Source organism: Cupressus sempervirens, chromosome 3, assembly GCF_028749045.1.
Source record: "Cupressus sempervirens isolate cs-2001-9-10 chromosome 3, ASM2874904v1, whole genome shotgun sequence".
Classification (NCBI taxonomy): domain Eukaryota; kingdom Viridiplantae; phylum Streptophyta; class Pinopsida; order Cupressales; family Cupressaceae; genus Cupressus; species Cupressus sempervirens.
Window position 1 is genome coordinate 824,967,932 of NC_143120.1, and position 24,765 is coordinate 824,992,696.

General features: G+C 33.0%; 1 pseudogene; it reads right to left on the bottom strand.

The window, feature by feature from the left end:
• The window catches only part of LOC149569318 (methylthioribose-1-phosphate isomerase-like), a 34,066-nt pseudogene extending 13,538 nt beyond the window's left edge, over window positions 1-20,528 (bottom strand).
• Window positions 20,529-24,765: the final 4,237 nt, after the last annotated feature.

Here is a 24,765-nt window from a genome sequence, read left to right on the forward strand (position 1 = left end):
CACCATTTTAACAGTTTATGAGAAATCGTGATTTCTAGCTGATACAATTAATTTCTTAGATTATGTAAAGTGTGTAGAAGATAAGGATGGATGATGTGGAATATTTAATACAAGGAAAGGATTAGGTAAGTGATCAATGGATTAATTTGAAATATAAGTTTCTAGAAAAGAAGAGGATGAATAAGAAGGTGGATAGATTCATTGTTTGTGTGGAATCTAATCATAACCCTAAGATATGTGGTGATGTTTAAGTAGCAAAAGAACAAAATTACCTATTTTAGGAGGTAAAGGGGCTAAATAAGGGGTTAGAACAGTTGTTGATTCTACTAATTTATGAACTTAAGTAGAAGGTTGCAAAGAGTTAACAAGAGGTGAAGAGTGATTTCTTAAAGGGTTTCTAAGTGAATCAAAGACTAATATGACAATGAAGGCCTATCAGTGGATTAACATTTGAGCCAAACTATGATTTATAGTTGCAAAGTGAGTTGTATTTTTTAAATCAAAATGCGTTGTTACTTTCTAACCATTGTATCATGTATTGAAATCCTTTAATCAAGGTTGACCTAACAATCATATGTAAACCCTTTAATCAAGGTGGCATTCTAATAGAATGTTCTTAAGTCTTCTAACAAGGCCACTCCAAATAGGGTGATTAAATCCTTTATCAAGGTCACATTTAATATTGTCTTTTGTAACCTTTAATGGGGTTGGCTCCTAATACAACACACTTCAAAAGAGTAAAAATTGGTGATATCTTACTAGTGGTTTTTCCCAAATTGTGTTTCCATGTTAAAGCCTAGTGTCAAACTTGTGTGGATGAATATTTGTGATAATTTACAGTTAAACATTTATATCATGTAATTTTACTAGATTTAGGATAATAGATTGCTAGTTTATGTTACTAAAATTTTACTATAGAGGGCAAGTTAATGGATGTTTAGATCTTACATAGTTTGAGTGTTTGTTTGTTCAATTGATACATCTAGACCTTTGATAACTGATTCACCCCCCATCCTCCTACCTCTCATTTATTCTAAATATTTTGTGTCTGTGTGTGTCTGTGTGTGTGTCTATGTGTCTGTTTGTCTGTGTGTTTGTGTCTGTGTGTGTCTGTGTGTTGAAGGTATTGATAAGCCATTTATGTTTGAACCTTAGAAACTTCAATTAATGATGTTGTGCAAAGATCAATATTTTTCTTACAATATGAGCAAGTTCTCATATTGTTCTATAGGAATGATGCTCAACTATATATAAATGGCTAAGTATCAAAGTAGAGATTGGGATCATCTTTACATAAATGGATAAGATTGTATTAATTAAACCTCATAGTGCCAATATAGGAGGATAGTAAAATCTTCATATATGTGGTTATCATTCGTATATATGGCTATTATACTAGTGCAAGAGGTTAGCATAACCCTCATATAAATTTCTTATCATGTAAATACAAGAGTTCAATACAACCATTGTATAAATGGTTAGATGAGAACATGGCCATAATATTTTGATGATGTTAATATATGCATATGTACTTGGCCTTGGATAGAGGGTTTCCCATCCAAGAAGAACCTTAAGTGCTGCACTCTAAGAAGATGATAGAATAACTAAGGATTAAAAAACCTACTCTAAAGATATCTTTAAGATTGGTATTAAATTAGAGGGTAGATTAGTATATTTAAACTTATTATCATTGAATTGTGACATCTATTTTGTAGGTATTACTTGTCCCAAGCTAATCCTAATAGTGGAGATATTATAGTATTCTTTATTTTCTATGAAGAGAATAGGAACATCACCATCCTCAATTTTAGGATACTTTGATGCCTCGTTTACTGATGGTGCCTTAATAGAAAGATTCTATGGTGATGAAACTAACTTTTTTTATTCCCACTAATATAATTATAAAAAATATTTGGAAGAGGATTTATTTGGACATCTTCGTGAGGAATAAAGAACATGCCTTGAGATATTTCCTTTTTTGAGGGAAAGGATCTCATTTTCTAACGTCTGCACCAAAAGATTTGTCTTTTTTATGGAATAAGATAAATCAAAAGAATAAGAATTTTCTTAAAATCAACTTGGTTCTATTCTATTTTCTCAACAAGAATAACATCATCTTACATTTCAATTTCTAATGTTTACATAGATACAAAAGTAGATGGGTATGCTCTTCTAAATAGGAAAATGACTTTGGGAATTTGAGCATTGATAAAGAATACTTCAAATTTGTAGTTCTAGGTGGATAAATAACTAGAATGATTTGTGTAAATTTGTTGAAATAAGAAACAAATTATTGCATAGGAATATGAGTTTCCTTCTTTGGAGTCTTGAATATTTCTTCAAACTTGGCTATGAGAGTTTCCTTATTTTTTATAGTGTGTGGTGGAGAATGGTAAAACCAATCAATAGCCACACCTTGGACATTTTCTATTAACAAATCCTTCAGATGTCTTCTTATGTTTAACATCACGAACATCATATGCAATAAAAACCCATTAATATATTCATCAAGATATTATTTTCCATGATAAAATGAAATAGGAAAATTCTCTTCTACACCATCAAAAAGAGCATGTAGAGGCATAGCTAGATTCAGTAGACCAAAGGTATTTCCTCAAGGACCTTTGGAAGTCATTTACCTATCCTTGGTAAAATATTTCAAAAAAATAAATAAATTGCAATAAATAGGATGCAAGTATGCATCAAACAAAAGTGTGAGGCTTTTGAATGTCTATGATGTCCTCAACGAAAGCACCAAAATATTGTTGGCTAAAATATTTGTAGGTCGCTATGACCACAACTTACAAAATTTTGACTTTAGGCAATGTCTCATGAGATTTTTAATTTTTATTTTAGGCAAAAGTGGCAAGCCACTATAATATTTATTAATCTAATTCAAAAAGGTCAACTGGGAAAGAATCAGTGAAGAAAACCCAGCATCGTCCCTAATGATTACATAAATTTGTATATTTTGAGAAAATAATTACATAAGGTTATCACCCATCAGAATGCCAAAATCTGATGATAACCCACTCTAAACTTCTGCAAAATACAAATACAAAAATTTTGGCATAAAGTACCTAGACATGGAGTTGCAAAAAAACAACATAGCCTTTCAATTATGCTCAGACAAAAATACAAGCACGAATAGAGGATCTAAAACCCAAATCAACGAGAGAAATTTTGTAGCCAAGTTACACTGTTAAACTATCTACAAGCCAATCTAGGTCAGAGTTGACCGCCCCAATTGAATCCCAAAAACTCTGTTCAATTGCTTGCAGATTTACTATTAGTGTATTCGACTATACAGAATTTAAAATATTAGGATTCTTTTGCAATCCAATCATGACCAGGCCTACTGACATAATTCTATCCACCATATTCACACCCATTAAGCATGGATCAGGAGGCAGAGCATGTTTAAGATAAATGATACTGCAAGTATCTATGGCTTTCTTCATCGCCTCAAAAATAGCATAATATTCATGTTTTTGCAAAAGTTGAAAATGTGAGAATAGACCCCCTACTAAAGCCATACCATTCCATAGATCATACTTCTTCATAGTCATATCCAATTTATTGTCCACAAGGAAATGTGGCAGAATTACCTTACGAGCTAAAACTTGAACATATACGGAGATTGCAAAAGATCCATGGCATTGGATAGGAAAATAGAAATGACTTGAGAGGGATAAAGAAAAAAAAGTGCCGAAGGACAAAGAAGCTCTTCACCAATTATGTGCCGAATAGCTATTCTGACCGAGTGAGAATGTATTATAAACATTTGGTTTATCACCTCATCCGTAATGTGCCTAGGTAACACAGCTTCATCTGACACCGGCATCAACCAAATATGAAAGTTTTTTGGCATAACAAGATGATGTTGTTGATGACACATTTTGCAAGCCAAATATATATCCCACCCAAAATTCATCTTGAGACACAATCACAGCTCCTCAGACTCATTTTTCCTAATTAAAAATTTGTAGGATGTTTGTGAAAATGTGTGAGGAATTTAAATAAATAATCATAACACAACATGTCATTTTCCATGTAGATTCTCACCAATTTCATCCTTATCCAACCTGGAAAAGGGACTAACAACATAACTCCTTAGTGGCTCAGATTTGTTTGCATGAGGGAATCCAGCAACATGACATCAAAGTTGGGTAACGTCAGGGAATAAAAAAGATTTGGATCATGCTAATTGTACTTTAGAAATTGAGACATTATAAATGCTCTAAAGAAAAGCATGTAGCATTAAATACACTTTCATACGACACCAACTGTAAATACAGGATAACTCGACACCTGACAGCCTCCTCTACATAACTCGGCACCTGACCCATCTAACTAATAACTCGGCATCAATTACCTTTATGCCAACTCGGCACCTAAAAAATTCCTATTCACTCGTCAGTTCTAAAAAACTCAGCACCTATTGCTAGAGAAACTTGGAAACTGCATTCTAAGAAATTTGGCACCAAAACTCGGCATCTGTTTCCTGAAGAACTTGGCCTACTAAACACTAGCTCATCACCTGAAGGATAACACAGAAAGACTCATCAGATGAAACCTAAATAGCTCGGCACTTACAATAGGCTCAGCTCGACACCTATTGCTTGATGGCTCAACTCGACATCTATTGCCTCAAGAACTCGGCCTAACACTAGCTCGGCACCTGAAGGATAACACTAGGAAACTTGACAGTTGAAACCTAAACAGCCCGGCACTTACGGCTGTCTCAGCTTGGCACCTATTGTTTGAAGAAGTCAGCCTGAAAACCTCGGCATCAAGACAATTTTACTCGGCATCTTAACAACTATTTCAACTCGGCACTTGAAATTTACCTAATAAACACTAGCTCAACACCTGAACGATAACACTGAGAAACTCAGCAATTGAAACCTGAACAACTTGGCACTTGAAGCATATCTACTCAACATCTTAGCTTAATTCACTCACCTCAAACATGACAACTATTAGATGCTTCCATGTCATCATGAATAAGAGTTTTTAAAACCTTATGTTGCTTAATAAAAGGCAGAGAGTGAAAAGTAGAAACATTAACCCCATCACAACCCAAATTTGATAAATAGTCTGCAACTTTATTCCCTTCTCGATAAATATGTGAAAAGAAAACATCTAAACATTCATCAAGGAGTCTCCAAATTTGATTAAGAACATATTTAAGTTTCCAAGAAATGATGTGCCTATGAAAACAAGCATCAATAATAACTGATGAATCCCCTTATATATGTAGCCTATTAAAATAGCCTTGTTTAGCCAATAAAAGTCTAGCCAACAATGCATGAGCCTCAGCAATGTTATTTGTGCCAATAGGCAAAGGAGACACTATGATTGCTACTACCTCTCCAAAATAATTTCTAATACATACCCCAAAACCCGAAGGACCTAGATTTCCTCTAGATGCACGATCAAAATTCAGCTTCCAAAAACAAAATGATGGGGGTCTCCAAGTGTTCTTCCTGAGTAAAATATGAGCTGGTGATGGACTTATTTTCCACCCATTGGGAATAAATAATAGTTTCCATTCTTGGACAACTTGGGAGTCCCAATGAGTCACAATCAGATTAAACTTAATCATTTTCAAGCTGGAATTAGTCACTTCCGAAATAGATCTTTCAATACCCTTCAAAACAATTTCTAATGGAAGGGATTTCTTTCTGAAAATGCACTTATTTCTTTCCCACCAAATAGCCCAAACTACCAGGGCTGGAATACATTTCCAGAGATTTGCAAACAATGCTTTTTGATAAATAAGTGGCCAGGCTTGAAAAAGATCCTAGAGATTGTTTGGCAAGGGAGTACAATACTTAAGCTTGCTCAAAATAAAACAGCAGCATTGATAAGAAACTGAACATGTAACAAACAAATGATCTACAGTTTCATCCTGTTCCACACAGAAAACACATTTAAATGGCTTCACAATTTGTAATCTATGTAATCTGTCACTAGTTAAAATCTTGTGTTTTTGAGAAACAACTTGCTTTAGGAAGAACAACCAGATTCCAACAAAAAGAAAAAGCTCTAGATGTAGGTTTATTAAAATCATTCTGTATTAAAATTTTGTACCCCTCTTTCACTGAATAGTTATCGTCCTTAGTTGGAGCCCAAAAAAACTGATCTTGGACGTCAAAGAAGTAGACTGTTCTGGAGCTTAGAATAGATTGAAATTGATTAATTTCTTGAAATGAAAGGGGCAAAAATTTTGGGTCTTTCAAAATAATTTTCTTTGAAAATTCATAAACAAATTCGACATATTGATTCAACTAGGTCCCCCAATGGGTTTTAGCAACTTGAATAATGTTCAAAGAAATCCCACTTTTAGAAAGGGGAATTTGACCATTCCAGGAATCATTCCAAAAATTAATACTTAGTCCATTATTGACTTCCCAGGAAATATAATCAACTATGATTTTGCGTGAAGCTATCATGAAGTCCCAAACAATGGAACCTTTTGGGGGGTTAGAAATTGTTAAGACTCTAGCGGGATCATTGTTATCCAAGTATTTTTGCTACATAATCTTGCACCACATGGATTGAAACTTAGAATACATGTGCCAAATCAATTTCCCACCAAATGCCTCATTTCTGAATGAAAGGTTGTGGATTCCTGACTCTCCAACATTAGGAGTGTGTGACATATCTTGCAAAGAAATAAGAGGAATCTTTCGAGAATCATCCATGTTACCCGACCAGAGGAAATCATTGATCAATTTTTGAATTGTAACTAGTACTTTAGGTGGGATCTTAAGGATAGCAATAAAATAGTTAGGGATAGCAACTAAAACTGATTTAATCAACAAAATTCTTCCCGCCAGTGACAACCATCTAACATTCCAAGATGCAATTCAACTCTGAATATGCTAAATAACTTAAGACCAATACAAAGATTTATTTGAGCCCATGAAAAAAGAAATGCCCAAATAGACTGAGGGTAAGAAATCTTCTGAAAAACTCAAGACCTATTTAACTTTATCAGAAACCAATTTGATAGTATTGAAAAAGTAGATCTTGGATTTCTGAGCATTAACAATCTGACCAAACACTGTTGAATAAAGATCAAGTGTATATAGAATATGGCGAGCTTCCTATACATTTGACAAACCAAACAAAAGAGTATCATCTACAAAAAGAGAATGTGTGATGGATATGTTTGTACCTGAAATGAGAGTTCCTTTCCATTTATTAAGCAAGTGTTGACATGAGATGGCCCTACTAAAAGCTTCAGCCATAATGATAAACAATATTGGAGATAAAGGATCCCCTTGTCGAATCCCTTGTGTAGAAGGAAAAAAACCCTCAGGCTTCCCATTAATGATCAATGAAAACCAAGCCCCTGAAATACAAGCCTTAATCCATTTGCACCAACTTTTTGAAAAACCCATTTTGTCAAGTACTTTTAGTAAGAATTTCAAACAAACTCTATCATATGCTTTCATCATGTCTAGTTTGATGACAAAATTCGAAGTCTTGTTTGAATTAATAGAATGGAGAACTTCATGAGCCACAAGAGCCCCTTCCATGGTTTCCCTGCCTGGGACAAATCCACCTTGCTCTGGGGAAATAATACGAGGAATAAGATGTTGAATCCTAAGATATATGGCTTTGGTAATAATCTTATAGGATAAATTGCATAAAGATATTGGTCAAAAACTGCAAAAGTTTGGGGATCCCTCAATTTTGGAATGATAGAAATATTTGTAGTGTTAAAATATTTCAGCATGGATTTAGACCTTCTAGATTCTTCCATAGCCTCCCATAAATACCAACCAATTATATTCCAGCAACTTTGATAAAACAAAGCAGAAAAACCATCTGGCCCAACTTTACAAATTTTTTGAATAGTAAATGGAGCCAACAGAATATCATTATCCTGTTATGTAACCAATCTACTCTCAACAAAAAGGAAGACTCCCTTCTTACTATAGGTTTCTTCAACAACAACTTAACTAAAATTACAAAAAGGTGGTTCTCTTAAGGATATGTGTAGGATTATGGTATACAAAGATATGGCCTTCAGTGACAATAAAAAATTACAAAATTATGGTAAGTCAAGTTGACGAAGAAAGTTGAACATATTATCAACCTTATCTCAAAAACTAGTAAGAAGAGAATCTATAGGAAATTGAAAGTAGTTTCTAAACTACTAGTCAATTTCTAAAAAGAAAAATGTAATAGTTAAAAATTTTATATTTGAATACAGTAGTATGTGAATTTGAAGAAAAAATATAAAAAGTATGTTTATGTCTAACCATTGCAATAACAATCAAATAATGATATTTTAAACACAAGATTCTAGATGTAAGTAGTAGACTCATGTCTAGATGTGATGCATATTTTTTATTATTTTTTCCCAAACTAAATAATTAATTATAAATTCTCTACCACACATTTTTTAGAATGAAAAAACCTAATTACCATAACTAATTAAAAACTTGACAAAATTGTTTTTTATATGGTAGGAAAAGCATAGAATGTGATGTATATTGCAAATTTCAAAAAGGTTAAGCCATTCAAAATTTATTGTTGTTTTTCAATCAATCTATCAATTGAGATTTTAGAGGAAACTCATTTAATAAAGAAGTAAAAATTGCTTATTGTACTAAAAAAAGTATTGGCATTATATTGATGGAAAGGTGGCAATTTATTTGAGAGAGAAAAATTGTTCAACAATTTGAGTGAAAAAAATGTCATCAGCTACATGGTCAAAATTTGGAGATTAGATGAATAATGTTAGACAAGTTTTATGGGTTGACTTTTCATGTTTCTCATTTCAAAGCCAAAATCCAAGACAAATATCATGCTTATTGGGGTAATTAGATATTAGATAGTATCAAATATGTGATATTTTTGGATATCCAATATTATATTGGATATCTAATTTTTCTCAATAAATTTGAATATTCAAAAAAAAAAAAAATTGTTTTTATCATTAGTTTAATAATTTGTCTCTAGTTTTCTAATTTTATTTATCATCAATAAGTATCATTATTATCTATATTACAATTGTATGCTAATATAATATTAGTATTATATTATATTAATATTAGTATGATATTACATTAATAATAGTATGATACTTCATAATATTAGTATAAATATATTATTATTATTTATGTTATACTATATAAATTAGTAGGATGTGAGAGAGAGAGAGAGAGAGAGAGAGAGAGAGAGAGAGAGAGAGAGAAGGGGTGGGTGAGAGAGTATATGAGATAGATAGAAGGGGGAAGAGAGGAGAGAGGAGGGAGAGAGTAGGAGAGAGAGAAGGGCAGGGGTAGAGAGAGAGAGAGAGAGAGAGCTCAATAGAATATTATATAAATAACAATAATATATTATTATTATATATATAATATAATTTAAATAATATTACTCGATTATTAATACTAATATAATATAATACATATATTTTATATCAAAATATAATATAATATATTTATGAACTATTAATACAATAATATATCTATTGAACTTAATATATGATTAGTATTTCAAACAAACTTTATATAAACCTAAATTATTCAAATGAAATACTTGGTGGGAATATTGAATAGCTGATAGTATTACATATCTGACAGTGTTAGTGACAACAACACAAAAAATCTTTGGGTCCCTCAATCAAAGAACTAAAACAATTTTAGACATTTCATGAGATTGTAGCAGTGGGAGACAAAAAACACCCCTTTTCTACCATTTTTTGAGCTATAGTTTATTATTCAAGCTTTTCTATCACCGTTTTAGTCTCAACATAGGGGTAGCAGTCATTGAAAGCATAAGAGAAAGAGGAATCAGGCAAATGAAGAGATTGAAGTGTATAGAGAAAGAGATAGGGTGGGACTTTTGAATAAGAAACAAGGTATGTTCAATATCAACACCATTGGCCCATGCGTAAATGTGTTTTCAAGTGAAAAAGAACATACTTTTGAAATGATATATGATAATAAAATTGAAAATGAGAATGTGTGGATTAAAAATGTGAATGTAGGGTTCAAAAATGAACACGTAGATGTGGACAATGGAATTGTAGGAATTTATAATGATAGTCTAGTAATTAAAAATAAAGGAATTGATAATGATATCAGTGCACAAGAATGAAATGAATGTTACACATCTCCATGTTATATGAGAAATAGAGTCCCTTGCGAGGAAGAAAGAAAACTTTAAAATTGAGGCCTTCAAAAAAACAAAAATGTTTCGTTGAAATTGACAAGAAAATAATGAACATTTTAAATGGAAAGAGATTATAAAGAACCATTCAGTTATGGTCTTCAAGACTTTTTGATCAATTTTTTAGACACGTGACATTGGTTGAGAGATGTCAAATGCTTGTGCAAATCTTAAAGATGTAGAAGATGAGACCTATACTAGTCAAATTGAAGGTTTGTGTGAATGATAAAATGATGAGGAATGCTACTATTGTGTGAAAACAAAATTAGTGCTTTCAATTCCATCGAGAAGACTACCATATTAAAAGACAAGACAATCATTTGAGGGGTAATTAAAACCTCCCTAGTAAGTCATCATTTGAGGAAGGATCATTTGATGAGAAAAACTTGTGTTGACTCAACCTAAATTGTAAAACATTGGATAGAGCACTTGAAATAACATAAATACTTGATGATCATCTCCAAAATGATACATGGGCTTATAGTGGTAGACTTCCACATTCTGATAAGAAACTTACCAATATTGTGAATGATCAAACATATTTATTTTAGCAATATAACTCAAGTGTGCCACCAAATGTGAAAGATATCTTGAAGTTCGAAATTGGCATTTGAGATTGTACCCAACATCCTATACATTATTTCTGGGGTGAGTCAAACAATGTTGTTCAAAACAAATTGTGAGACACAACCAAAATTGCAAATATCACAAATGGGTTTTGAAACCTTCAAGACATTTTTTTTGGTACCTCTTAAGATTCAAAATTTCTTTGTTTGCAAATCACATGTTGAGATTTTAATGCACCATGAAGTTTTACTCATCATTCATTGTACTTTGCATAATAAAAAAATGTTGGAGTGACCAGCAAGTGCTCTTCCAAAGTCATCAAGACATTTGCTAGATCAATTTTATGTCTTAGAGACAATGGTTCTTTCTTTTGTAGAAATAAATTCTTAATTGACAAGTTCTCTAACTATGGTGGGTTAGTGAACTTTGTTTCATAATTTCATAAGGGTTGTGAAGAAAATTTTAGAAAGTCAATTTTACAAAAAAAAAAGTATCTAAAAAAGTTAAATATACATTGAAAAGTGGAGGTGAAGGCTCTACATGTGAATTGGTTACAAAAGAATGCAATAGATAATTTTATTCCAGATTTCAAAAAGAATATTTTTTACAAGTATGCAAAGTATTATCACAGGTCTCAATTGTTAGATCAACAATTCAAGATGTGTAACTAAACCTTCCTGATTGGTACTAGTATATTGGCTGTTAGATATCAGAGAGGAAGAGGAAGAGGATAAGGATCATAAAGAGGAGGCTTTCATGGAACATATTTTTACTATGGAGAAGGACATAGGGAATTTGAATGTCCTTGACATCAAGGAAGGAAAGATAGGAGAATTAATGTCCAAGAAAGAGTTGCATATGTAGATGAAGATGTCAAATCATCACATTATGAAGATGCTGAAAAATGAAAAATCATAGTTAACAGAAGAGTCTTGCTAAGTGGTGTGAATTAACAAGATCAAAGGAGGAGTTTGTTTCACACCAAACACAAGTGTATACATAAGTGTTGTGGTATGATTATCAATGGTGGAAGCACTGACAATGTGGTGTAAGAAGAGATGGTCATGACGTTAAAGATCAAGAGGAATAAATATCTACATCCATATTGCATTGCTTGGGTGCAGCATGATCACAAGGTCATAATAAATGAATAGTGTCTAGTAAAGTTCAAGATTGTGGACTACCATGATGAGATATTATGTAATACCATACCCATGCATGCATGTCATATGTTGCCTGGTAGGTCGTAGTAATTTGGTAGACATGTTGTACATGATGGTCATGTAGACACCTATTCTCTAACAAAGGATGGAGTGAAACATAAGTTGAATCCACTGAAGAACATAGAAGAAAAGGTATGTAGTACTTCCAAAATACAGTATGTTGATGGAAGTAAATTCCTAGAAGGTATGTGGCATGAGAATGTGTGTTTTAATATAATTTTGAAAGAGGGTAAGGAAGAAGTAGAAGATGTACTTGTGGAAGTTTAATATTTTTTGGATGAGTTTTGGGATATTGTATATGATAATATTCCTGATGGATTAGCACTAGTAAGGAAGATCAATCACCAAGTAGACTAGATTTTAGGATCTATTTTTCAAAACAAGGCAGTAGAAGATAGTGAAGAGTTGAGAAAATAATTATAGGAGTTATTGTAGAAAGGGTTCATTCAAGAGAGTTTGAGTCCATGTTTGGTACTAGAAATATTAGCACCAAAGAAGAATGAAGAATGGAGGTTGTGTAAATATTTTTGGGCTATCAATAAGATCATAATCAAGTACAAATTTCCCTTGTCATGGATGGATTCTATTATGGATTGTTTAAGTCTTGTTGTATATTTCATAAAGATAGATCTAAAGAGTGGATATCATCATATTCAAATCAGAGGAGATGATTGGAATATTTCTATCAACACAGAGGAAGGATTAAATAAGTGGTTAATCATGCCTTTTGGGCTAACCAATGTAACAAGTACATTCATGAGGCTCATAAATGAGGTACTGAGAGAATATATCAATAAGTTTGGCATTATTTTTCCTAGATGATATTTTGATCTGTAATAAGACATTGGAGGATCATATAATGCATATGTGTAGGGTTTTTGAGAAGTTGAGGGAAGAAAAGTTGTTGATTAATTTGAAGAAGTGTAGTTTTGTGAAGGATTTCATGTATCTAGAATTTTTATTTTCAGTAGAAAGTCTAAGAATGGACCCTAAGAAAGTAAAGGTTAACCTTGAATGGTCTACTCCAAGGAGTGATACTAAAGCAAGATCTTTCCATGGACTAGCTAGTTTTTACAAAATGTTTATAATATTTTTAGCAATATTTTTCAACTCTTGACTAAAACAATGGCAGGGAATAGAAAAGATTTTAGTTGGACTACAAGAGCATATTAGAGTTATAATTTTTTGAAACAAAAAGTTAAAGAACAACCTATTTTGACTCCTCCAAATTTTAATAAGGTGTTTCAAGTCGATTGTCATACTAAAGGCACTAAAATAAGTGTTATTTTGAGCCAAGAAGGTAGACTTGTTGCCTCTTTTAGTGAAAACTTATATGATGCAAAAAGGAAATATTTTGTCCATGATCAGGAATTTTATGCTATAATTTAGGCATTGAAGAAGTGAAAATGTTATCTTCTTCCTAAGGAGTTTGTTTTGTATATTGATCATCGTGCTTTGAAATATTTTAATACTCAGGAAAGTTGAACCGAAGCCATTTGAAATGGGTTGATTTTTTCCAAAGTTACACATTTATTAAAACATGGGAGTGGAAAGTCTAATAGGGTTATTAATTCTCTTAGTTGGAGATAATTTTTGTTAAATGGGATGTAGATTGAGGTAGTTGGGTTTAAGGAACTCATGAGTTTATATCTAGTTTTTTATTAAGGAAAACAAGATTTGAAAGGGCCCTGAAACCCCATTACATAGTAACAATAGACCAAAGGAGAAACAAGTCACCAACCAAAAAGGTGACCGAGGTGGCTACAAAGATAACTCAATACAGCTCAGCCACTACACTAAGTTTTGACCGGGCACCTAGAACCCCATGGTTAAAAATGATTAGCATTAAGACCCTAACCATGAACCATAACAATAGACAACAGGCCAAAAAACCAGGAGAGCCAAAGCAGGGCAGGGACTCAAGATTTCCCTTTCAGTCCCACCTTTTGAGAGCGTAATGCCATGTCAAAAGCTAGGTTGGAGAACTTGACCTTTTTCTTCTTGACAGTTGTCCATCCGTCCTCCACCAAACCGGCAGCCTTCTACTAAGAAAAGTCATCATCTACGCAGCCATCCCCCACAACCCTTCTAGCCCGAGGACACTGGAACAAGGCAGGAACATCCATAGCAAAAGGAACCGCTAGAGAGGAGCCCTTAACCGAGGCGGGGACAAAAGGAGGGGACTCCACCACTGGAGGATTAGGAATAAAAGATGACACCATCGAAGGGGCATCAACAATACCAGACGAGACCGCAACCAGGGCACCAACGTCACCAGTTGAGTCAACCACCAAAGAAATCGGAGGAGAGCTAACAACCCCAATAGGTGAGGCCTTATGAACTGTGTAGTGATCCTAGTTTATATCTAGTTGATCCTAACTTTGGTGACACTTTAAAAGCTTTTATAGAACCTATTACACTTGATAGGACAAAGTGATTGGATTTTGTCATTTGGGATGGTGTCCTATTCAAAGGAAGTCAACTTTGTATTTCAAGGAGTTTTATGAAGGATAATATCATCAAGGAGAAGCATAGTGGAGGACTGTCTAGACATTTTGGTAGAGATAAAACCATTACTCTAGTTAGAATTATTACAGGCAATAGTTGTACCAATATTTCAAGAATTTTGTCCAGAGATATAGAGTATGTTAGATGGAAAAAGCAGAAAAACAAAATATAGGGTTATATCAAACATTACCTGTACTACAGAAGTCATGGAAGGATGTCAGCATGGACTTTATCCTTGGATTAACAAGGACTCAACAAGGGCATGGTTCAGTTTTTGTAGTAGTTCATAGGTTTCAAAGATGGTGCATTTTATTCTTTGCAAGAAGACTAGTGGCATTTCTCATGTGGCATAGTCATTTTTGACAGAAGTGGTGAGACTACATAGTGTACTAAAGAGCATGGTTTCAAATCAAGATATTAAGTTTGTTGGATATTTTTAGCACACATTGTGGAAGAAGTTGAAGATAGATTTGAAGTTCATCTCATCATATAATCCATGGAAAGACAGAGGTGGTGAATAGGATTTTCAAGAATTTACTGAGGTGTTTGATTAGAGATAAGCCAATGGGATGAATTTTATTTTACCACTAGTGGAACTTTCATACAATAATCATGTTAAGGGAAGTACTCATGCTTTTGAATTGAGAAATTTGGATAAAAGCTAGATAAGTAGTGCTTAAGCCGAGGAATTTGTAGAACACTTGAAGAACATTCATGAGGGGGTAAGGAAACACATCACAAAGATGAATACATAGTACAAGGATTAAAAAAATGAGAAAAAGATGCATAAGAAATTTTAGGTTGAAAATAAATTCATGGTTAATTTGATGGAGGGATTTCCAGTAGGTACATATAACAAGTTGACGATAAAGAAACTTGGACCATGCAAGATACTGAAGAAACGTGATTGAGGGAATGCTTATGAAGTTAAGTTTCCTACTAGGTTGAATATTTCACCAATATTTAACATTTTATATTTGATAGAGTATCATGAAGGAGGCAATGAAGATGAGGTCACATAACCACAGTGGAGTATTCAAGCAACTACTTCATCTACAAGGGAGATTGAAGAGATACTAGACAGTCATATTGGCAAAAGTACAAGGAATAGAATATGAAGAATATTTGGTCAAATAGAAGGGGAGACATGCAAAAGATTCATCATGGATAACAAGGGAGGAGGTTAACCATCTTCTCTTTCATTTGAACATCTGAGATTTGACAGGGTTACTTCTCATGCTAGAGAATCCTTGCAAGTGTCAGGGGAATCTTGCATCACCCTGAAAAAAATTGGTATAAGGGCTATTTCAATACAAGATTACTATTTGTGGAAACTGAACTATTTTTAGTAAGTAGGACATATGAGCTCGAGGTTCATCTTAGTCACATCATCTTGCTAGTAAAGCTTCATTGTCATACCATATGTATTGCAAAAATTATTGCGATTTTTGCGTACAAAATATTTGAGCTCAATTTTGAAGGTCTAAACGGCTCCAATATAAGGTTGAATCTTGCCTAACAATGCTTATGTAGTCAAGTCATTGTAGATCAGGAACTAATGTTTTTGAAAATTACTTATAATAACCAATTAGAGTTGATTTACAAAAGTTATGACCTCAAGAAGTTGGGCTACATAGAAGTACAACTTGTAATTATTTTGAGTTGACCTTATGTTATAAATATGAAGATAATATTTGTTTGGGGTTGATCGACCTTAAGGGTTAGGGCTAAATGCCTAGAGCCTTCCCAAGCGATGAAACATTATCTATATAAGGTAGTCTTGTAGTGTTGTCTACGTAGGTTGGGGGTCGCACTTCATGGCTCTATCTTGAAAAATATTATAAAGAAACTACATGTGTAGCTTTGTATATTATTTTTTTGAAAAATATGTGATTTCATGCCATTGGAGATAATAAAAAACCCATTTTCTATTCTTACAAAAATTATAGTTTTTCTCTATTCTTGTTGTTTGTTTGTGGTATTAAGGGGAGAACCATTCATCATATTGCTACCAAAATTAATGCAAACCCCACATGGTGAGTATTCATTAATTTTGTATAAATGGGGAATGTTATTATAAAGGAGATTCCTTATGTGGATAAAATTCATCACATTTATAAGAAAAGAAAATTATTGGACAAAGTGCACAATGGTTCCACATGCCCTACCATTTCTAGCTTAACTAAAGTTGTTTCCAAGTAAAACCCAAAGTCCTAGATTTACCCTCTATCGTTATTCCATTCTGGAGCCCTTTTATTTAGTGTTGGATAAATTATGACATTGACTAAAATTATTTACATAATTAGGTTTATCTATTCTTGATAAACTTTTCATTCTTTTTTATTGCATTAGGCTAATAATAGCTTAAGTTGTCTCATTCACTATAATTGTGACAATTTGAGTTAGCTAATTTAATCTTGATTTAAGGTTTGGCATAGGATTTCATTTTGTCTTTCATAAAGCATTTATTTATTTATTTATAACATTACTCTTTTATGCATCAACATTAATTATTAGCTTTTTGAGAAAATTATCTTTTTAAATCTTGATTTGAGGTGATTGGTGTGCTCACAAATGATCCATGGACTCAAGGGGATGAATCTTCAACTTCTACTAAGGTCCTACCATATTTTTTAAGGATCTAACATTGATAATATTTTTTGTTTGCTTTCAAATAAAATGAAGGTTTTTGTCATGTTGCAAGATCCTAAAACCTATACATTGGTTGTCATTTCATAAAAACCTTAATAGCTAAAGTTTTCAAGTGATTTCTTCTAAGCAATGAAAACCAAGAAAAGATAGAATAGATGATAAAAACTTCGAGAAATTTGAGATGAATTTGATCTCACTATTAAAACATAAAAATCCAAACCTTTAATTTCTTATAGGACTAAGAGTGAGGATGGATTGGGTTTGAAAGTGAAGGGTTATTTCCCTATTTCTAAACCGATTTTGATCACTTAAGACGAGGTATGGTGAAACCTATTAAGTTTGCCTCCTCTATTAAGAATATTCTCTGTTCCAAATCAAGAATTATTACATTCTCTCATACAAACTCCAGCATCCTGTAGGTGGATATTTGACAATTTGTCTTCTCTCTCTCTCTTGAAACTCATTGTATATTTCTTTGCAACTATATTACAACAATAGGTGTATGCATTCTCTTATGAATTTTTGATTTATTATTTCCATGAACCTCAAATGGCCATGCATTTCAATGAAACCCAAATTACCTGTAACGCCCCGCCAAGGGATCCAAAAGAATTAACCTAAAGTTTCACTAAGTTTGCTAAACATTTTTTTTTTTAAAGTAAGAATGTATAACATACACCTCAAACATATAGTAGCGGAAGCAATAACATGTAATCAACAACAAACATACATCACAAGTTACATTCCTTAAGGATCCCAAGACGTTGAGTCACATTTAAATTTAATTAATTCTAAGTCTAACAACTACCACATACATATCAAAGAATAATCAGAAAGTCCAATGTCCATAATATACATTTACTTCGAATGCCTCTTGGCAAATTAATTCGGAATGCCCAATCATCCACTGTACATGTCACAGGGTATGAAAGGCTTAAAAGAATATACATATGTAAAAATAGAAATACATCATCCTCAAATCCATGATACAAAGTACAGTAAAATAAATGAAACCATATACCATACTTGATACGTCCATCCATCATAAAAGATATAAACATCCAACATGAAATACAACTATCCATCCATCATAAAACACAACTAATCTAAGTGTGTGGTTCCTCCCAACCATCAATAACATCATTAGACCATCATGGGCCCTAGCCATCCCCCACGCGTAACATCCCAAGTCACCGAAGAAATCATCGGTAGTATAGTAATAGGGACATCACTCCTAAAACATACTACCTTATATGCATAAAAAAATCTAACATGCTACCACATACGCATAAAGAATTCTAACATGCAAGAATAAAGCATAAGATGATCCTCCAAAGTAGAACACATCATGTAAACATTATGAACAAGCATCCCAAGAAGCTCCAGCCATGGTAGCACCAGACGGATCTCAAATGGTAAGAGTAAAAGCACTACCACCCGACCGCGTGGAACCTAAATGGTCCACTCCCACTGCGCTGAGGAGATAGTCTCAAGTCCCAAACAAGGTATCAAACACAAAACACAAGTACTCTCTAAGTCTGGGAAATCCTAAAAGTATACTAACTCAAAGGTTCAACATAGATAGACATCTAGACCCAGAGGCACCACAAAGACACGTAGGAAACCTGCTATGCAAGCGGGAAAGTGTCATCGCAAAAGTCACGTAGAAGTTACCCAAGCAATCCCTTAGGAATCCCGGGTCCCTAGTGATCCCTGCGGCCACTAGTATCCTCTCGTACTGACGAGGCATACTGCGGAATGCAAGGTCGTAACCAAGCGTTCTCTCTACCCCATCCTAGCCTGTACTAGCACTCAAGGTATGGGAGAGAACATACAATTATCTTATTAGGTTCATTTAAGTCAGTATTTAGGTGAGATGTTTTCACTTGTTAAAACAACTTACAATGGGTTACTCCAAGCAGCCTCTTAGGGCCCCGATCCCCATTGCAAGCCACTTCCCGACACTGCACATAGATAACCTACCCTAGGCTCATGAAATCACGAATTAAACAATCATAATAAAATCACCTCAGTCCTATACAAGCGACTGAAAAACATCATAAAAGATAAGCCACAAAAATTACATCAGTTCTTCATGAGCAACAGATAAGCAACAAATAATAATCATATGATCACAACAGTTCTGTATCAGCAACTGGAGGCATCAATGATAAATCACAAAATCCAATGGTTCTCCAATGAGCAACCAGAAAATATTCCAATAATAAAACACAATACTGATCAAAGACTCCAAAATGGTCAAGTCAACACATGACATCATCAAGAACATAACAAACACTTCAGTCCTCTCAAGCGACTAAAAAGCAATCCAAGAATAACTGATTGAGACTCAAAAATGGTTATCAAATATAACTGATCGAGACTCAAAAATGGTATCAAATATAACTAATCGAGACTAAAAAATGGTTATCCAATATAATTGATCGATGACTCAAAAATGGTTAAGTCAGGTATCTTATATACATACACTTCAGCTTCATGCCAGGAAACTAGAAAGCAATAACAAACAATAATCGCAAACATGTCATAGAGCACTCCATCACATTACCATGGTCGGGTTAAGAATATCGAGACCAAATCATCATAACATCACAATTGCATAACACCCAAGCCTCTGGTAACAACCTAAACTGGCCAACACTCTAGGACCACCCAAACCCCAGACATAACCAGTACATAGAAAACATCATGGTTTCACAGTAGGTTTGATTTGAAGTTAAATAATAAGGTTTCAATTTCCAGTGTTTGTGTTCAAGTAAATAGTCTCATAGTTCAATTTGATTGATAATATATTGATGAGTTAACGTGATGTTTCCATTTCCAGTTGAACGTATGTTTTCAAGTTTATAAGGTTCTCAGTTAACTCCACCCAATAACTCATTCATTTATTTAGTTATTTAAAATAACGATTTATTGATTTTAAATAACTATAAGTTTATTAAAATCAAAAAAATTGTTAATTATTAACACTAACAAATAAATAAATTTTAAACTTCAATAAATTAATCCTAAACTATTAATTAAACTTAATTAATTTATATTTAACTAAATTAATTAATAATTCATATAAAAGAAAATAATCATATTAAAGTTACTTAATTATTATTTATTAAAATAATAAATATTAAATAAATTTATATGAAATTAATATATAATAATTTAATATTATAAACTTTTAATATATTAATATTTTTTAATTTATTTATTATTAAACAAACTGTTACCAAACCTTATAACAAAATTACAATTTAATAACATATAATATAACCTTTTTTCACATAACACAATACTAATAAAAAAAGAAACGCATGCTACGCGATTTATAATCACTGCAGGCCGGTATACGGCTGCTGTCGCAGTCATCCTGCGACCACAGTCGTAAGTACGGCTGCGAACAGCAGCTTTAGCCGCCTGCAAAAAAGGTAAGAAAAAGTGGGGGGGGTGGGTAAATCCCCCACCCCATATATATAGTTTTTTAAAAAAAATTATTTATTTAGGATTTTTTTTTTAAAAACCTTAAAACAACTCTTTCCCCAATGCATACAAATATGTGTAATGTTTTTAAAATTCGAAGTTAAATATATTTCTTTTAATATAATTTTACAAAAAAATATTCTTTTCCAATAATATATATATATATATATATAATAACAATTGTAAATATATTCTGATAGAGAAAGTAATTCCAACCCTACGAATTTTCCTTTTAATTTCAGATCCCACCCAATTGAATACAATAATACTTTAATCTAGAAACGAGGGTTTCTCCATTTTTCTTTTCCAATCCTTATGTATAGAGTAGTTAATTGACAAGCATCTAAAAATTCACAATATTTGAAATGCTTAAACTTCCATCACAGAGAATTCGGATTTACAATCCACAGACACGAAGAAGACAAGGAATAGAGAAATTGCGTAAATAATCAGTAATCAAAACACAAGACCCTACCTGATCCTGATGCTAATACAAAACCCTCGAAAAACTAGGAAAAATTTGCTCCCCTTCAATAACTTTCCTCTGAAAAACTTTCTTAGAATTCTCCTTCTGAAATTCCCTGTCCAAAAGATGTCTTCCAAAATTCTTGTCTCCAAAATTCTTTCCCAAATTCGTTCTCCCTCCAAAAATGAACCCCAAAGTTGTGATAAGGGGTTTTCTCCTCAAATCGGGGTAATAATTGTGCGTTCACCTGAGAGGACTCTTTGCTCAGCTCGGTTAACTCTCAAATTAACTTTTATTAATCTTTGCTTTAGCTTTTTAATGCACAATAAATGAATTATTAAATAACCTTATTTAATATTCCACTTGACTTCTATTTTAATCTTTATTACTTTTAAACCCATGCGCACTTTATGAAATTAAAATAACATTATTATTTTCTCTTATTTTATCTTTTAATTTATTTCTTTATTTACAACACATGCTCGCATCATGCAATCTTACAACTCTTAATAATTAATATATTTTCACTTTTTACTTTATTTTAGAAACTTTAATTGATAAAATATTTAATTAACTTAAATAACAATAATATTTAGCATTTATTTAAAAATGAACTCTAAATATATTATTATTAAATTAAATAAATATTATAATGTTCTAAATTATCCTTAAACTTGTATCTCCAAATTTAATTCCTTTCTATTTAATTAATTTCTCAATTAATTAAATATAATCAAATATTAAAATATCATAATAATCTTCTATTAAATTAAATCATTAATTAATCCTTTTAATTAAACTTAATTAATAGAAAATACATCAAGGACTCATAAAGCAACATACGAAAATCCATCATAGAAAAATACATACTAAATCAAACAAAAGGGTTATAATCACGAAATAACATCATTTGATGCATTCGGAGGGTACTTAACTCAGATACTTGCCCTAATTATCAATTAGGACAATTGGCTAAAGGGTTTAGGAATTGGACTTAAGAGTTTATCTCCCCTCTCTTACCATTGAGATAATGCGATAGGGTACGCTCATCCTGGCAATTCAGGGAAGTCGATACCCGGTACCTACAACCTGCATAAAATCCACGCATGTACAGACACAATATTCTAAGCTAAACAGACAATGGCAGGAAGTGGTGCATCATGTAGATCCCGACTAGTAGGTGACTACAACTCCCTTCCTTAACCACATCAGAAACACCATACATAAATAAAACAAACACGCACACCATACACATGCAGTATAGGGTAAGTATCCATAAGAAAGCACACGTGATAATAAACCATCTAACTAATCATCATCGATAATTCAAAACATTGAATAATCATCATACATGCATGAAATATAGAGTACCAAGTCATCTCATCATATAATAAATTGAGTGTAAAACAACATCTGATAATCTGAAAGTAATGCTACTAAACATCAAGTATAAAACTGGCCTAAAAGAGTTTGGCAATTAAAACAAAATGTGAATATTACCTCGTATATTCATCTACATATTCATTTATCTGTCTATTGTAACTGATGGAGCACATAATTTGAATAACATAGTGACTAAACTAGTCTTATGGCAATTGAGAAAATAAGGAGATCAGGATGATGATGTTCTATTCGTTTGAAGGGAGTATCTAGCACACAAATTTCTTGCGAATTTACTTTCAATACAACAACCATGGACTAAATCATATCAAACCCAAAGGAGATATCATACATTTACAATTTGAAATCTTGCATAATTGAACATCCTCATTTTATCCTGTCTTTGATATACATTCATATGACGAAATAAATATGAAAACTCCAAGAGAAGCAAAATTTACTCAATCACTTATTTCATTAACAACCTAATTCAAGGGCTCAGCCGGGAAAGAACCAGGAAGAAAACCTGGCTTCGTTGCCATTTACAATAAGGTTTAAAATACAATTTACAATAGGATCTCAATCCCAAAATTTCAACAATTAAATCAAATTTTTCCTCATGATCAAAATCACGAAATTTGTAATGTTTTTCTGAATCTCTTTTCAAGAACCATGGAGGAAACCAATAACTGATCGGGTGACAACCAAGCAGAACCAAAAGAAAATCAAACATGCATAATTCATACATGATTTACACAATAGGATTCACAATGAATAAAGACTAGGGAAAGGTGGATTCTTCCAACAGGAGAAGTCAAGCACAACACCAATTTAGATGCCCAATCGGGGCTAATAACCAAGAACTTCCGTTCTTCCATTTAAACATGCCATACTCATACCAGGTTTGTGCTGACAGGTAGGGGCCCATAACACCCTACCCTTTATCCCTCTTCTCATCCTGAGAAGAGACTCTACACTGGTTGGAGTCCAACTAAACAGACCTTTCCCAAAATTGGTCACTTCTGCCCTCTCCAAGGGTGAGTAATACCAAAACCCATGCAAGGAAAACTCAAAATTTCAAATATAAACAAGAAAGGAAAAACAACCAAAATAACATGGTTATCAAATCTTCCCAACATATCCACATCCATACAAACAATGAAACATCAACAAGGTAACATGAACATGAAACAAAACATAAAAACTGAATAAGGGAGATGAGAATTTCCTACCTTCACAAAGAGGTAATGGCAATGAACAAATTTGAGTAGAGTATCCCTTTCCTTCCTTCAACCTTCAAGCATTCCTCTCTAAATGTAGAGATTGGGTAACAACCTCCACTAGTCCAATGAAGGCCTCTAAATAAGCCTCCAACTCAACCACCCAAAAGGAGCAATAACTACTCCCACCCACTTACAATTCTAGAACTCCTAACTCAACCTACACTATGGTGAAACCCTAAATGGAGGTGAGGTGAGGTAACTCATGATGACAAAAAGCAATTTTCACACAAAGGCAAAAAGGGACTTTTTGAGTGGCCTCCAAAGTCAACAAAAGGGGCTTATGGGTTGGAGAAGACCCCCAACCCATACCCATACCCCTTGGGTATAATAATAACACGTTTTGAAGTCTTAGGAATAGTTTTAGAGTCATCCAAAAGCTAAGAATAAAATTAGGACCAACTAACAACTCTAAAAAGCAGATTAAGCACTAATTCGGATTAGGGATGACTAAACTCAATTAACAACTCAATTAGCAAACTGACACTAACTTAAACCGACTTAGGTCCATGGGTTACACAACTAACCCTAAACAGCATACAGAAGAACATAACCAATCTACGAGTGTCAAGCGACACTAAAAGAACACAGTTACGAATACTAACATTCACTGAACACAGAAAGATACATACATACATCTCACAGCACAATACATGAATTACGAACAACAAGGTTTCCAAAATTAGCACATAGGGATCAGTTATGTTCCTCCGTCGGTTTCCTCGACCAAAATATCTGCACACTCATTGCACACATCAGTAGCCCCGAAAATCACATGTACATATATACGTATCAGTAATTCTCATAAATTGAAACATACATTAATAAGGGTTTCTTCATCCTACTTAATCCTTAACCATTTAAAAACTCTTAAATCAAAGCATCAATCCTACATTTACTGATTTCATCAACGTACATATACCTAACACCTTAAATGACGAACATCAAATATCTAGAAGTAACATCACATAACATGAAATAATATAATAAGTTCAAGTAT